Source organism: Borostomias antarcticus (genome assembly GCF_949987555.1).
Source record: "Borostomias antarcticus genome assembly, chromosome: 17".
Lineage (NCBI taxonomy): Eukaryota > Metazoa > Chordata > Actinopteri > Stomiiformes > Stomiidae > Borostomias > Borostomias antarcticus.
The window spans coordinates 16,133,811-16,149,928 of record NC_140250.1 but is presented as its reverse complement, the minus strand read 5'-3'; the positions used below and the strand labels follow the sequence as shown (position 1 = coordinate 16,149,928).

Here is a 16,118-nt window from a genome sequence, read left to right as displayed (position 1 = left end):
TTATGCTCAGGTCATAATGTCCGTTGAAAATAATTCCCTCTATGCAGAATTTGAATTGTATTAAAATAGGCTAAAATTAAATTTCCACATATTCTGATTCCTTCTAGGTCTATATAAAAAAAAACATTTTTTTAATGTGTAGCCTAGGCTATAGGCTTCTGCGATGAACAAAACAGCCACAATGTAGCCTGCGAGCGAGAGGGCAGTCTACCATAAAGTGTAGGCTATAGCCTAAACATAATGTAATATATCTAGACTACATGCATTGTGGTATTTCTTTATATAGGCCAGCCTGCAATTGTTTCTCAATAAACAGTTATGTCATCCTCTGAGTCCGAATGTAGGCTAATAGACCGGCAGCTCTAAATGCCTTCCCAATCAATGAGACATGGTTGTAAAAATGATGTTTTATTGATGAAAAGGGTAAAACTTAAAAACATGGAGAGTCATTGCATTGATCGATGCAGTCCGTTCAAATAGGCATCAAAAGATAAAGTAGGCCCATTTAAAATGACCAATTACATCTTCAAATCTTCAGCCTCTCCAACTGGACCACTCCAATGAATGTTGAACGTAGCATACTTTTATTCTTTAGGTTTCACAGAATCGGCCTACAATGTCCACACATGCATGCGCCATCTGACTAGCTCGTCAATCGCCAGCGAACCTGGACTAGACTATTGTAACACCCCCCCCCCAAATTCTTTTATATTCAAATAAACTGGATGAACCGGTTTCCTAGCCCTGGATCGTGGGGAGGGGGGTAGCCTGCGTTAGCGGGTGCTTTGCCATGACCGGCCATTGAATTCGCTAGTTTGATTGATAGATGGATTTAACGTCCAAAGTAGATTGTGCAAGTATTGTATAGGCCCATGTGTAAGAGATGAATGGCTGTAACCATGAACTCAGCCAGAGGTAGGCCCTACTGTAGATTATCAGCATTATCACCAGTCTCAATTTATGTCTCAATTTATGTGTTGCCATTCATTTAAACCACCATCTCATCTAGACTACTTCTGTTGCTGCATTTTTACATTTATGCTTTCATGATTTTAGAGCGCAATAAACATTTTCCACGATTCCAATAAGTCCATCCATTCATCCAACTTTGTTCTGAGCGCAGCGCAGGCTGGTAGCCTACTGTCAAGGATCACGACTGATGCACTCCCTTAACACGTCTCGCATCCCCAGACCATCAAGAGAATTTCAATATGAAAGACCTTGGGATTCCAGGAGTCAAGGCCGTTTCAGACGGGGAGCGACATTCCGCCTGCGTTCTCGCTCGGATCAGCGGGGGACGCACGCGTCCTGCGCGCAGCGGGGAAAACTGACTACAATTCAGCTCTTGTCGCGGGCGGGCGCGCAGCCTAGTTCCATATGAGAACACTCCTCGGTCCAATTCCGTATAGTAGATCCGCCTGTGTACTTTCAACGAATGTATTATTAGACATAATATCATAATAATATATATAGCCTTCAACAACCTCCTGAGCTGCCTGCCTGATGGTCTCAGGGCTAAAGAGACCGCGCGTCGTTCCTCACCCTAACTATTGGCATGCTATCAATGAAAGAAAAATACATTGTAAATAAACATGGTTTTAGGCTTTTGTTTTTATGTAGGCCTATAGGTTAAGCTATTTGTGTTCATAAGGTAACGTCATTGTAGGCTACCTATAGCCTATAATCCAATTGACTGGAACCAGGGGGTTTGACAAAAGTTAAGAGGCAAAATAATTTGTCTTGACTGCATTCAAGATGTATCTTTCACATTAAAACTACATACAAAGCTGACCAATAGCATTAGAAAGATCTCTTCGAGAGCTTTCATTTCACCTGTTCATTCTGCCCAAATGTCCCTCGCGCACCCCTCTGGTTCTAAGCCCCGCCACGGTCTCCTGTCATTTCTCCCTGGCTTGCAGGCACGACTTGCTCGCACGAAACTTGAAACCTATGTTATCATGTAGCCAGTAGATATGCTAAGAAAATTGCATATGTTTGCAAACTAAAACAAGTGAACACAATTTTACAATCGAAAAAAATGCTTATGAGACCATTATTTTAGTTATATGGGGCAAAAGTAGTTTCTCTTCCTGCTTCTGCCTAAGCCCTCCACAATACCACAACACAACGGTGTCATGTTTTACCGAAGGAGAAGTGAAGAAGACGGTAGCTAGCAGACAGCACTAAAGTTGACAAAATCACACTTGCACATCATTAGAATTCCAACCATTTATATGGGATTTATCATTCAACTAAACATGGAACCTGAATACTACCTGATATTTCAACCTGCTGCCATCAGTGATCGGCGCGTCTGCTTGTTTGAGTCATGAATATCTTACGCAGTTACATTCCATGTAGTGTCCCAAAACTGTTAAATCATTCCCCATGTAGTTCACTATGAGTCGCACTCAATACATCCATGGTAATAGGGAGGGAGTGAGTGAACCATTTCAAACACATCTCTGGTCATCTCCGTTAGCCATCTTACTCGTCCTGATGCCATGTTCCATATGAGAACACTCAGCCTAATGTATTAAACTTCTACTTGTCCCGACAGTTAACAGATATAGACCCGGCGACAGTTACAGAGATAGAAACTATAAATAGATAGGCTTTGTTCGTAATAATTAAATTACAACCAGACAGAGAACAAGGAGTTTGAGAACGGTAGGCTCATCTAATGTGCGAGATGAGCTACAGCAATGGGTCAATGAGTGGTATTACTGCGCCCCTATGGGCAGGCGAGCGGTGGTGCGGAATGCCGTAAAGCGCCTGTTAGAATACCGCGGGTCAAGTTACATTCTAATGTTCCCACATCTGTAGTGTGATGTAGTGGAATGTAGTGGAATGTAGTGTGATGTAGTGGAATGTAGTGTAATGTAGTCACCCTTCCAAGTAAACAGAATGGAAGGTACCGTCCGTGACTGTTAGCTATAGCAGCACAATAACTAACAGATCTTTATCATTTCATTAGTACTTCCAAAGTTCTTATCTAAGGAGCTTAACATGAACCGTACAACATTTTTATACCCTATACCATGAGTAAAAGTCTTGAGGGAAAAAGGGCACGATTTGCAACAAAAACAAGTTAATTAAAACAGCAATCATACAGTTTAGTGTGGAGCATATCTCTGTGTTGATGTTTGTGCATTGATTGCTTACTGTACATCGATCTCGACCTCCATCATCCTTTGAGGAACAATATCAGCTTTAGGTCTGTCAGATGCTGGCTCTGGGAGAATAAATGAATACCTACAGTGTGCTAGTTCATACAAGAGTTATAACGTCATACTCTGTCTTAGTGCAAGCAGGATCTATGCCTTCTTGCAGCAGAAAATGGAAAACGGCTGGGACTTTTCAAAAAATACAGGCAGGTGATTGGATGAGCTCCAATGAGCCATCCGTCTATCACTATCTATCATGGGTAGGGCTGGGACGACGCGTCGACTTAGTCGACGTAATCGACTACGCCAATACGTCGACTTGCGTAATGTGCGTCGATGCGTCGCAAATAAACAACATGGCTGCGACCAGCGGAGCTCTTTGTGAAGACAGCCGCAAGATAGCACCGTAAGTCACCGTTGTATTTCTGTTCACTTTTCTGGCCGTGTATGAGTGAAAATGGATAGCTACTAGCTAATGTTACACAAGCAATGTAGCTCACCACAGTTTGTATGTCTTCTGGTGTTAGTAACGTTAGCTTTGTAGCTGGCTAGCTACGGTAGCCTATTGTCATTGTGGTGCTCGCACCTAAATGGCTACGTTAGCATCAATTTAGCAAATCATAACATAGCAGCGAGAGTAACGTTAGCTAGCCATGTAGCTACTAGCTAGCTATGTGTTGTGGTGATGGACAGACTTCTAAATGGCCATGTTGGCATTCAAGTTGGCTAAACATAGCAGTGAGGTGGAGATTAAGGGGCCCTCACGTGATAAGAAATGTGTGCTGTGCGCGAGGTAGGGCGCAGAGCGTTTTGTTTACAAGCAAATGTTGCTAGGCAACAGGGAAGCTACCGGAGCTTTTGTAGAACGGTGCTAAAATCTCCGAAAACAGAGGTTATTTGGATAAACTGACCACATATTGGTAATCTACATGGTTACTTTCTCGCCTGAGAAAACATTAAAACTAGTCTTATTTTTAAATATGCCACTATTAGCATTAGCTATTTAATTAACTAATGTGCTTAATATTTTCAGGAGGCAAAGCAGTGTGGAGGACTTTTTCCACAAAAAGAACACAACTCCATGCACACCCCAGATGGCTGCTCAGCTTTCTAACTGCATCTTACAGATGATCGTCAAGGACATGAGACCTGTTGCTATTGTGGAGGGTCAAGGCTTCCGTGAGATGATCAACACATTTCACCCAGGGTATACACTTCCCTCCAGGCACCACTTCACAAATTTGATGGAGAAGAAAGAAAGAAAGAGATGTGGACATGCTCACATTCCTCCACAGTAATGCCTAAGGTGGAGGGGGGAGAAGGGAGAGAGGGGGAGAGAGCGAAGGGGGGAGGGCGAGAGAGAGAAGGGGGCAGGGGGAGAGAGGGGAGCGCACGAGAGGGGGAGGGGGAGAGAGGAGCGCAGGAGAGAAGGGGGAGAGGGAGCGAGGGAGAGAGGAGCGCAGGAGGAGAGAGAAGGGGAGGAGACGGGGGAGAGAGGAGCGTGTGGGAGAGAGGTGCGCGGGGGAGGGGGAGAGAGAAGAGGAGGCAGGAGGAGAGAGAGAGGGGGAGAGGAGTGAGGGGGAGGGGGAGAGAGGAGCGCAGGAGAGAGAAGAGGAGGCAGGAGGAGAGAGAGAAGAGGAGGGGGGGAGAGAGAGGAGCGTGGGAGGGGGAGAGAGAGGAGGGGGAGAGCAGAGAGAGGGGGAGAATGTTATATTGTTACTGAGATCGTTATTGTTACTGAGAGTTATAGTTACGGTATTCCGGTTAGAATTGCACTCGAATTGCACTAATTAGAGGATTTTATGTTGGTATTTATTTTGGTATTCGTCCTGAAAATGACTTGAACTTGCCTACTGCATTACTTGCACTTTTCCTTTTATTTGAAGTTAACTTTTATATTTTATAATATTATATTTTATGTTGGACTGTAAGACAGAGAGGATTTTTTTTTGTTGTGGAATATTGCCCTGCAGTGCAGAAGCATGATTTATATATTTGTACAGGAATAATTGAATAAAATACTGAAATGTTAATAAGAGACGTTTTTGACATTTATTTGGGGAAAATTAAGTGATATATTAATCGAACAGTAAAAAAATAATCGTTAGAATAATCGTTAAATTAGTCGTTAGATTAATCGACTAATCGAAAAAATAATCGCTAGATTAATCGTTAGAAAAATAGTCGTTAGGGACAGCCCTAATCATGGGTAAATTAAACTCTTGCTGTAGCCAGTTTGGAGAAGGGTGCAGACATCTTTTCCACTGAGAAAAGCCTTCAGTGTCTTTCTTTGCTCTTCTGTACTCTCCAGTTCAGATATACAGTACTGTAACTGATGGCACGTTGTTGGTAGCAACATTATTCTAACCTCTTAATGAGCCAACGTTGTTTTAGATCAAACAGTTGCTTCTCGCTGTTGTCACACCTAAACCACGCCCAGCGTAGCGGCTAGTATTTCCTCAAAGAACGTTGATTGGCTAGATCATTTTCTGATCTAAGAAAAACAGATCTCTATGGAGAGTGTCCAGACTAATCAGAGGAAAGAGAAACAGAATGTGAGCTTGCAATATTAGGATGATTTCTTCCCCTGGAGAAAACACCACTGCTAGTTGGGCCCCTAACACATATTTTCTACAAAGTTCATTTTATAATGCATCATTAGCACATTCATAACACATTAAAATGCAGTTATAAGGCTTCATAAAACCCTTTTTAAATGTTTATAGTCATGCATGTTTTTTTTCCAAGCGATCTTGTTCAGCCAAGACCCTTGAATCTTAGGTTAACTGTCAGCCTAATTGGTTCCGGAGTAGAAATTGCATTGTAAATCCTGGTTTCAGTATGGTTTAAGGAACTGGTCACAGTATCAGCTCAGCTGCATCCCTTAAATTATGTTGTCTGTGCTCTTGACAATGGACAGCACAGTGCTGCTCTGTTCATTGACCTGTCCTGGCCTTTGATACAGGGGACCATTCTCTATTATTAGATAGAATAGCCTCTGTTGGCCTACATCAGACCACTTGCCAGTGGTTGGCCAGCTACCCCTCAAGTAGAGCCTGATGTACAGTATTGTTGCTGACTTTATTCAATCCACTTCACTAAATGTATACTGCAGGGCTCAATTTAAAGGTCTCCTATTATGCTAATTTTCAACAATTTAATATAAATCTTTGGGGTCTCCAAAACATGTCTTTGAGTATTTTTGCTGAAAATACCACTCGGAATAAATGTTCTAGCATGCCTCAATACCCCTCTGTTGACCACGAGATCAGATTGAGCGGATTGAGCGCTTTTTCATATGCAAATGAGCTCAGCTAAGAGGAAGTCGGCAGGCTAGAGAACGAGGGCTGTTGACGGCGCTATTCTACCTCAAATATAGCTAGTTAGCCTGGACCATCCACACTCGATGCTACTGTGACAAATTTAATTCGCTAGCTAAACACCACCAGGCTATATGACACCATTTGACTACAAACAATAAAAGGACGATTCTGTAGGACGAGGGGAATCCAATGATGTCCACTTCTTAACATTTGATCATTTTTAATGACTGCTCGATGAACTAGAAGTCTACCAATTTCATTCCACTAACGTTACTCTAACATATGATAAGACGAGCATCCGGTTTGAGGCAAAAGAGGAGGTTGTTCGTGTTAGCTAGCTAGCATTAGTACTATATGCAAACAAACACACAGCATAAATGGTAAATGGACTGCACTTATATAGCGCTTTTTCCACCTTAGCGGCACTCAAAGCGCTTTACAATAACCTCTCATTCACCCATTCACACACACATTCACACACCAATGATGGCAGCTGCCAGGCAAGGTGCTAACCTGCTCATTGGGAGCAATTTGGGGTTAGGTGTCTTGCTCAAGGACACTTCAACATTCTGAGCTGGGATTCGAACCACTGACCCTTCGATCATTGAACGACCCGCTCTACCAACTGAGCTACAGCCGCCCCTAATTACTTACAGTTTATGCATAATTTCCACGGACAGTTGGTATTGCTTGATCATTCAGAAAGAGTTTATCTGAAAATCCTGCATGGTACTGACACAGGTTGGAAAAGCAATCTGGCAAAAAATGTCTAGCACGCACTGCCAGTGTTTTGCCAATTTCAGCAGGAACGCTGCCATCAAAAATAAAATGTATCCACTCGGCTCCTCGGTCCTTTGAGCTTGGGAGACGAGCATTTTCTGTGCATAGACATTATGCCAGCTAGCGGGGTCCCCGAACGTGACGTAGAGTGACACGGGACATTTGAACGGCTTGCAGGGACTCACTTTTTTCCGTTTTCATTTCGGCTGACCACAACAAAATGACTGGGTTGTTTCACTTCATACTTTGTGTGTTAGTAGACCCATCAGAGACTCAAATGAACAAAAACAATGAAAAAGTTTGTTGTCCCCTTTAAGGCCTTTGCTCTTCACTTTGTATATTAATTCTCTAGATCATTTGGATGGTTTTGCAAATGAGGGAGTGACCTCCTACAAGTACCTTGGGTTGAAAAATGAAAATTGGTCCTTCAAAACGAATGTTGTTGAGGTAAATGAAAGGTTTACAGTGAAGTGTGGGTTCTTTTATAGAAATAGATAATGTTTTTCGCATGATAATAGGAAGATTTTTGTACAGTACTTCCCTGTCAATATGTGACTACTATTGCAAGGTCCCCAGTTCGATCTCAGCTTCTGGAGTGTCCTTGAGCAAGACACTGAACCTCAAAATCGCTCACGTGCGGCACAGTGACGCAGTACCTAGTACTGTCACCTCACAGCAAGAATGTCTCCGGGCCGTTCTGTGTGGAGTTTCAATGTTCTCCCTGTGTTCTCAAGGGTTTACTCCTATAGAACCCAATATGAAAAACATGCAGAAGAACAGATCGTTAACGCTGTCTGTCCCTGACGAAGATGGACAGGAGCACTTGGTTGGTCCCCGGGTGCGTCCCCTGCACGCTGCCTACTGTCTGCTCCCAGCTGCCCTTGGGGGAAGGACAACAGGATGGGTTAAGCGCAGAGAACAATACTCGGCGATCATACAGAAAATGTATGTGTGTGTGTGTTCCATTGTGTTGCCCACTACACGTGTGTTAGAGTGTGTAGTGTGATGAATAAAGATTGCTGTTTTTTGTTGTTGTTGTTGTTTATGCACACTGCCTCTACCACCTCGAAACAGCTTGACACTGACACTGTTTATTATTCAGCATGTTAATTTTTTACTAGTGATTTATTTTTTCTAAAATGTCATTTTAGAACACATCATTGTAATCTGTGTCAGCCAGTGGGTCAGTCTTCCTTTCTATTGGTCAGGCTATGTGTCTTATCTATTTGGACCAATCAAATCACTTGATATTATGAGTTTGCTACAATGATACATTTTGTAAAGCAGTCTGTCATGGACGCTCCATCATATCCACATAATTTCGAATGACCCTGAAAGCCTGTCCCCTCTATCATGAAACTCATTTTGTAGGTTGGACGGGCTTTGTCATATTGCATCAACCCTTCTCTATTGCATGGCAACACAAAGAGTCAGAGTAGTGCCCTTAACGCGTACATCAAGCCTCTCTGTGGTTTTCTCTTGTGGTAGGTGGTGTTGTAATCACGGAGATGCGTGATTCTTCCGTGCTGCTGAGATAAGGGTGTCTCAGGTGTGGATCTAAAGATAGAATCGGGCTGTGCGCACACTCATGGAAAACTCATTATCATTGCAGCATAGAGAAGGATATTTGTTATATATGCTGTCTGAAAAGGACAACAACCTTACCCAACAGACAGAAAGATTAAGCATAAAGTTGACATAATAATAATAATAATAATAATAATAATAATAATACATTGTTTAATTAATAAAGCACTTTTCACTGTGGAAACAATCTCAAAGTGCACTTGCCAGGGATCCCAATGAACAGTGCATTGCAGTAGTCCAGCCTTGAGGAGACAAAGGCATGGACAAGCTTCTCGGTATCTGACAAGATGGCATTGGGACGGAGTTTTGCAATGTTTTTAAGGTGGTGGAATGATGTCATATTGATATATTTGCTGACATCACCACATAGTCAGTAGATATCTGCTAGAAGAAACCTGAAAAACTCATTGCAGAGAGGCTCTGCTTGTACTGTTTGTGAGGGAAGATTATGATGAGAGGAATAATTATTTTCCCCTTCTTATCTTCATCTGAAATTACATCTCTCTTTTTCACATCTTCCTCTCCCCTCCCTCTTTTACTTCATACTTTATTAGACAAACCACGAGAAGTAGATTTTCTGTTTGGGGGAGAGAGTAAAAGTGTGGCATGGATGTATCTTTGTGTGACAAGCTTGAGAACATTGTATACACTTCTAACCTTCAAGTGAGTGTCTTCTACTGCAGCCTTGCGATCTTGTTCCAGGTGCATTTCAAAAGTTGAATGATTTTAATTGAAATATCTAAGACAGTTTCGTCTTTCATGTTTATTTTCACTCCTCAACCCTTACTGAACTGAACTCGCAGTGCTGTCATTCAAAATCCCTGTTACTGTAGGTCTACACAACTACAGTAATGTAAAGTTAACTAAATGCTACCATGTCTGGATGCTACCCTCTGAGCCTCAGATGTCATTGTCACACAGAAGAAAGGACGTCACTAGGCAGGACTCTCTCTTTGAAGTCACCATGCATACCTCATTACACGCTACTGATGGCACTGCAAGAACTCCCCCAACACTCAAGTTTGCTGCACTGATATTAAATATTCATATTCTAGTGGCATCCACCGCTGTCCTATGAGAAAACTCATAGAAGAAAACAGCCACATCTCTGACTTCATACTTAGCATGAATTGTACCACAGAAACTGTGGTGTTGTCGTACCACAGAAAGTTATCTTTTAAGAAGATACATGTGATCGATCGACTGTCTTGGAAAGGAAAAAGAGGGGTCCACTGAGACTAGAACAAATGCGGTCTAATGAAGGCACACATTTTTACAAGACACAAGATGAACTTATTTGAAAGATTTCCTATAATGTTTCCATGACTGAATGGTTGACAGTTCTGATGACTGTCATTATCATAGCAGTGCCCCAGCAGGGCTTGGGGGCGGGGCGGGGATTGGGGGGGGGGGGGATCAGGGGATGGAGACAGCAAAGCTTGAAAGGTTCCGGGGCTGATCTCCTCAGAGATGGTCTGAGCTGATGTGTTCATCATGACAACGACAGGCCCAGTCTATGGTGACTAATGGCCTGTCCTTCAACCATCGCCTGCCCTCGCATTATGAATTCATCATAATAGTGCTGTCGCTATGCAGTATAATACAGTCGCAGTGCATAGGCACATGTAGCCTTGGCTGGTAATTGCTCCTGTTTAATCAGTATTGAATTGTCGGAGGTATTAGGACAGTGGTTCTTTGCATTATCTTTGTAAGGATGTCTCGTCGGAATTTTGCAGTTACTACAGGTACATAGCTACTGGAGAGCTGTGTGTTGAATTGTAGTCTAGGGCTGTAAACCTGGCCTTCATGTCTCCATATAGTGGACATGAGGCATACCTTGTACTTTTCATGCCCATGGTGAACTTATATATCTAACCTTTTGTACAGACTTTGGGAAAAATAATTTTGCATGAGTATAATTTAAGTGAAATCTGAGGTGACAGTGCAATAGCAATAAAATATGGCTATCCATTGGCTAGCTCTTTCAGCCTAAGATGAATAGAGCCAAATTTTCATTAACACACATTCATTCCAAGAAAATGTCATTACACAGTCCCTCCATCTGTGAAAACTAACATTTAGAACATGAAAAATCATCACGTCAAATGTTTCTTGGGGATGTATTTTTCAGGTTAGAAACACATCTGACTGTAATTCTTCAAGCCTAAAGTTCATATTCAGCTTCTCACAGCCCTGCAATCGCCCCCATCCATCTTACCCACCAGATACCTTTGTTTAAATATACACCGTGCAATATCCCAACCCTCCTCTGTCCTCGTTCCCTTCACTCATAAAACACACCAAAGCTGTTCAGAGACTGTGTACAGTATATAGTTCCACAATAAGTATCGCGCTCGTGTCGCTGTGTTGACAGCAATCAATAAATCATCTCTAAAATGACACTTCTCAGAGTGTCAGTCAAATAATCTAGACAGTTCGTTGACAGGTGACCCGTCCCTTTTTGTGTACTCGTTTGGCGACTCAAATGGGAGAATTGGAGGCACAAATTAAGAGTGAAGTCTCGAAGGCTTGTATATCATCCAAGCAGACTCCATTTCCATGGGCAATTGAGCTTTGGTTGAAGCTAGTGGAGTGCGCCTCCACCGTCTATCACAGAGCTCCAGGGTGAGCAGCTTACTGGAACATTGTTATGCAAATGATGTCGCTGATTACCGTGCTGACACTCAGCTATTCAACTATTATTAACTCTGCAAATGATAAAATCAAATCATGGTGAATGGGAATTTTATGATAATTTCCTTTTAGCATGTGCCACAGTTGGCAATGTAGGCAGTGCAAGGTGGTCCGCCCACTTCCCCATTCATGCTATTGTGGAACTATGTTGATATTTGCTAGTGTGTTGTGCTTTGACCAGTGGTGTAGCGGTGGCTGAAGAAGTGGGTGTACTGTAACAGCAAATATTCTGAAATCATTCCATTTTTATATCACTGGCAGATAAGAAGGGGGTCATCTGCACCAAATACTTTGAGGCTCCCCACCACTGTGCCGACTGCAGCGTGTGTGTATTGCAGCGAGTGTGTACTGCTGCGAGTGTGTATTGCTGCGAGTGTGTATTGCAGTGAGGCGTTCATTTCATTGAAGCGGCTCAATGTAGTTTTTTAACCTTAAAATAACAGCTTCAAAGTCATTTTGATGGTACACTGTCTGGTAATAGGTAGAAAGTTGCCTCTTTTGTTCCCACTCCTCCCCTAAAATGCTTCTTCTTGAAATAATACGTTTGGTGTAGTGGGCCGCTATTTTCACGGAAAATCTGTAACGCTTTACGGCATTACTTCACACACCAACCTCCGCTGGCTATTGCTAAAATAATAGTAGAAATTCTCAAATCACAGTATTATACACATCATGGTGGAGGCGAAAAGACCAAAGAGGAACATCACAGAAAGAGACAGACCCAAAAAAGAGAAAGAGACCAAGCCAGAAGCCAAACTAGCTAACTTTTACTTGCTGGCGGGAGCTTCACAGTGAAAGGCTGCAAGACTGACACAGAGCTGGCCTCTTTGCTGTTGAACTTGTACTGTAAGTACTGTACTATTGTTAGCTAGCCTAATATAGGCTAGCTAGCTTGCTATGTCTTATGTTGAAATCGCTTGATGTTTGGCTGTGCTACAGTAGCTGTGAATGTATGAGGATGCATATAATCTAGCTAGCTTGGGGCACCATGTTCCCTAGCTAAACTTCAATCTGGTAGTGTAGTAACTTTTTAGACTGTTTGCTAGCGAGTAAGCGTGCTGACGAAGTGTAATGAAAGGCTATGAGTCTGGCTATGAGTCTGACTCTTATGTTGTTAGAATTGCTTGACGTTTGACTGTGTTAGCCGTGAATGTCTGAGGATGCATGCTGACAACATTGCGAGTGTTGTTGCTGATGCATCAGCATTGCTGATGTTTGCTTGCTAGTGTAACAGTTGAGTTAGAGTTGGCGATCTGACAAAGTGTGTGGTATGTATGTGGAATTGAGTTAGTTTTGTTAGGTAACGTAATGCAGCACTAGTTGGCTAGCTACACAATAGGATTGTCAGAAACATTGTGCAGCATTTTATGACTAGTTGGCAGGCCACATGGATTGTCAGGAACCATGAAGTGCAGCATTGTATGATTTGTAGTTATCGCATTTGGAGTTGGTGCATGCACGTGTGTGTGTACTGTTGCAAGTTGGGCCAACAAGGCTGTCAATAGACCGACATTAGTTGTGACTATCACATACATTATATCTAGGAATATATACTAACTAGGCCGTTTTATTCCAGCTATCAACTGTTTTCTGTTGTCTCATGTGGGTTTTTGGGGACTGGTTTCACAAATGCAGGCGTGCAGCGGTACTGAACAATTTTACGACGGTTGTGCAAAAGTGAACCTGTAGGGGGCACCAAATCACAAAAATACCACATCCTACGTTGGGCTGCTTTAATGAACTCTAAATCAGAACTATTGCGTGGGCTGAGCATGCATTTTACTACATTCAAAATTCTCTATAGCCTATCTATAGCCTATCAAAATATGCATTTTCCATCAAGAGGAAAGACATCAAATGACAAAAATGACAAGTTATTTACGTTTTTTCAACAAGCTTTCTTCAAAAGAAGTGACAAGTGTTTTTTTGGCCAGTGGGACAGTTATATGATTTACAGGGCTATACCCCGGGACTGTCTGGATCTCACAGCCTCATCCACGCACACACTAACTACGTAGCCTATTTCTGCACAATTTCATAGTTTCACTTGTCCTTTTCTATAACGCTAGAACTGTCCCAAAGGTGGGTTATTTTTAATGTTATTTAATTTTACATTCTTGTTCATAGTACAAGTAAAACTATGAAATGGTGGGCAAAATTAGCCTATGCAATTAATGTGTCTGTGGATGAGGCTGTGTAGTTCCATGACTGGGTGGCACTCTTGTAATGCTGTAGTACCGTTAGGCCTATAGGCCTACTTCCTCTTGCAAGGACTGCAGAGCAAAACTAGTGAAAATCAAATACTTACATTTCAAATCATTTCAAATCATAACTGATTGGTGATAAAAACATAATTGACACAAGCAATTAACAATCAGGCTTTTCAGATTACAGATACATTTAAATGATGTGTTAATTTCGTCAATGAAAACTGCTGAAAATTATTCGGCAATTATTCGTCAACGACCGTTATTTAGTTATCATCATGAGACAGCTAAATAAAACAAATTCATGATGACAAAAACTATGATGAAATCTATTGACATTTTTGTTAAGAAATAAAAACTAGACAAAAATGTTAGGGAGGGAGAATTTGGGAAGTGATCCAATCAGAATGCTGAGATTTCCGTGAAAGTCGTGGCTCACACTGAAAAAAGTTGAACACAGGCAGGGAGAGTGCATAGAAATGTAATTCAGTAGCTTTGTCCTTCAGTCTAATAATTGTTTCCTCCAGGAGTATGAGTTTGGAAATTCTAGAGAAATGGTAAAATAATGCATTACACTTTAGCTAAACCCATTTGATTTTAAGTCAACTAAATCTATTGTAGATTTAGTCGACTAAAATTGTAATACTATTAAGTCAACTAAAACTTGACTAAAACTAAAACTATTCAGATGACTAAAATATGACTAAAACTTAATAGCATTTTTGTGAAAAGACTGACTATAACTAAATAAAAATTTGCTGTCAAAATGAACACTGGAACAGCAGAAATCTGAAATTACACATGGGATGAGTATTAGTGCAACATGGGAGCAAAAAATAAGGCCTACTGCAATACAATAATAAAAAAAAGAACAATGATCTAATTAATAACACAAAATTAACAAGAATTAAGCTTAGAACATTACAGCAAGAACAAGATGGTAGTTGGTTTCAGAGCAGTCCTCCTCTGGATGTTATATTCTTATATATTTCCAATAGGTAGGCTATGTTATAACCTTAAATGTGTATTATTCATAATAATAATAATAATAATACATATTATTACTATTATTATTATTATTATTATTATTTATTTCAGTTACTTCTTGAAAATGCTTATTTTGTAAGGTAGGCGAGATATTTTTTTAAAAGTACCCTATAGTTTTATTTCATCTGGTATTAGGAGCCATACAAATTACATCTGCACATTGATTTCTTACTACATGTACATAAATATGAATGGAAAATGCACACCCAGCCCACGCAGTAGGTTAAGAGAAATTAGAACTGGGTGCGCTTCTCTATAGACACACTTGAGTAGAAGTACTGTATATATACAGTACTGTACAGGACCATGCTGTATATATAAGGTTTTTGCATGCGTCAATCTAAAGTTGAAACTATTCATCATTTACAAATGTCTTATGGACATTTGTAAAAATTATATTTTCATCATTCTGTAGTTATTTTTTGATGTCACAAAGGAACAAAGCTGTCTACAACATTTACACATCATTTATAACAGGCGAATAAAAAGTCCATAAGACATTTGTAAGTTATAAATAGTTTCAACTTTAGATTGACGCATGCAAAAACCTCTACAAATGATTTATAGATGTTTTATAGACATTAATAGTTTCAACTTTAGATAAGCGCATGCAAAAACCTCTACAAATGATTTATAGATGTTTTATAGACATTAATAGTTTACACTTTAGATTAGCGCATGCAAAAACCTTTACAAATCATTTGTTAAACATGAAAAACAAAGACGTCTAGTAATTCTGTAAAATGTTATTCTTAAAAGCAATTAAAAATGAGTTACTACACATGAACTAATGTTATTTAATGTTGAACAAATCATTTACAAGTACTCTTGATGGTGTGTTATAAATCATCTACAGATCATTTTTGAATGTTAAACTAGTGTATTTATAAATAATATATGACTCATTTATAAACATGTATAAATTATTTGTTAATGATTAGTTCATTATAAACTAGTAGTTTATAATGGTCTTTGGGGCTGCAATAATGTCTTGAAAATGATTTGTAGACTTTTAGTAAATGTTTAACAAATAATTTGATATGAAAAACAAATAAATAAGGCATTCTTAAAATCATTTACAAATGTTTTACTACATATTAACTAACATTAATTAATGTTGAACACATCATTTACAAGTAATGTGTTACGGCTCCGCCTCCGCCTGGGCGCTCTCCAGCTCCCACCACCGTTCCCGCAGCGCGCACGCCACGGCCTTCCACTTCAGCGTGCGCTCTGCGCGCCCTCCGACGTAATCACCCCCGCACACCTGAACACGGTTCCGCTAACGAGCTCCGAGGGCGCGGCTCACATGC

The 16,118-nt window shown here is 40.8% G+C and overlaps 1 protein-coding gene across 1 annotated transcript in view; it reads left to right on the top strand.

The window, feature by feature from the left end:
* LOC311320293 (inactive dipeptidyl peptidase 10-like) overlaps nt 1-16,118 on the top strand; it is a gene marked incomplete at both ends in the record, with an annotated part of 117,080 nt that overhangs the window by 80,906 nt on the left and 20,056 nt on the right. The window lies entirely within an intron of this gene.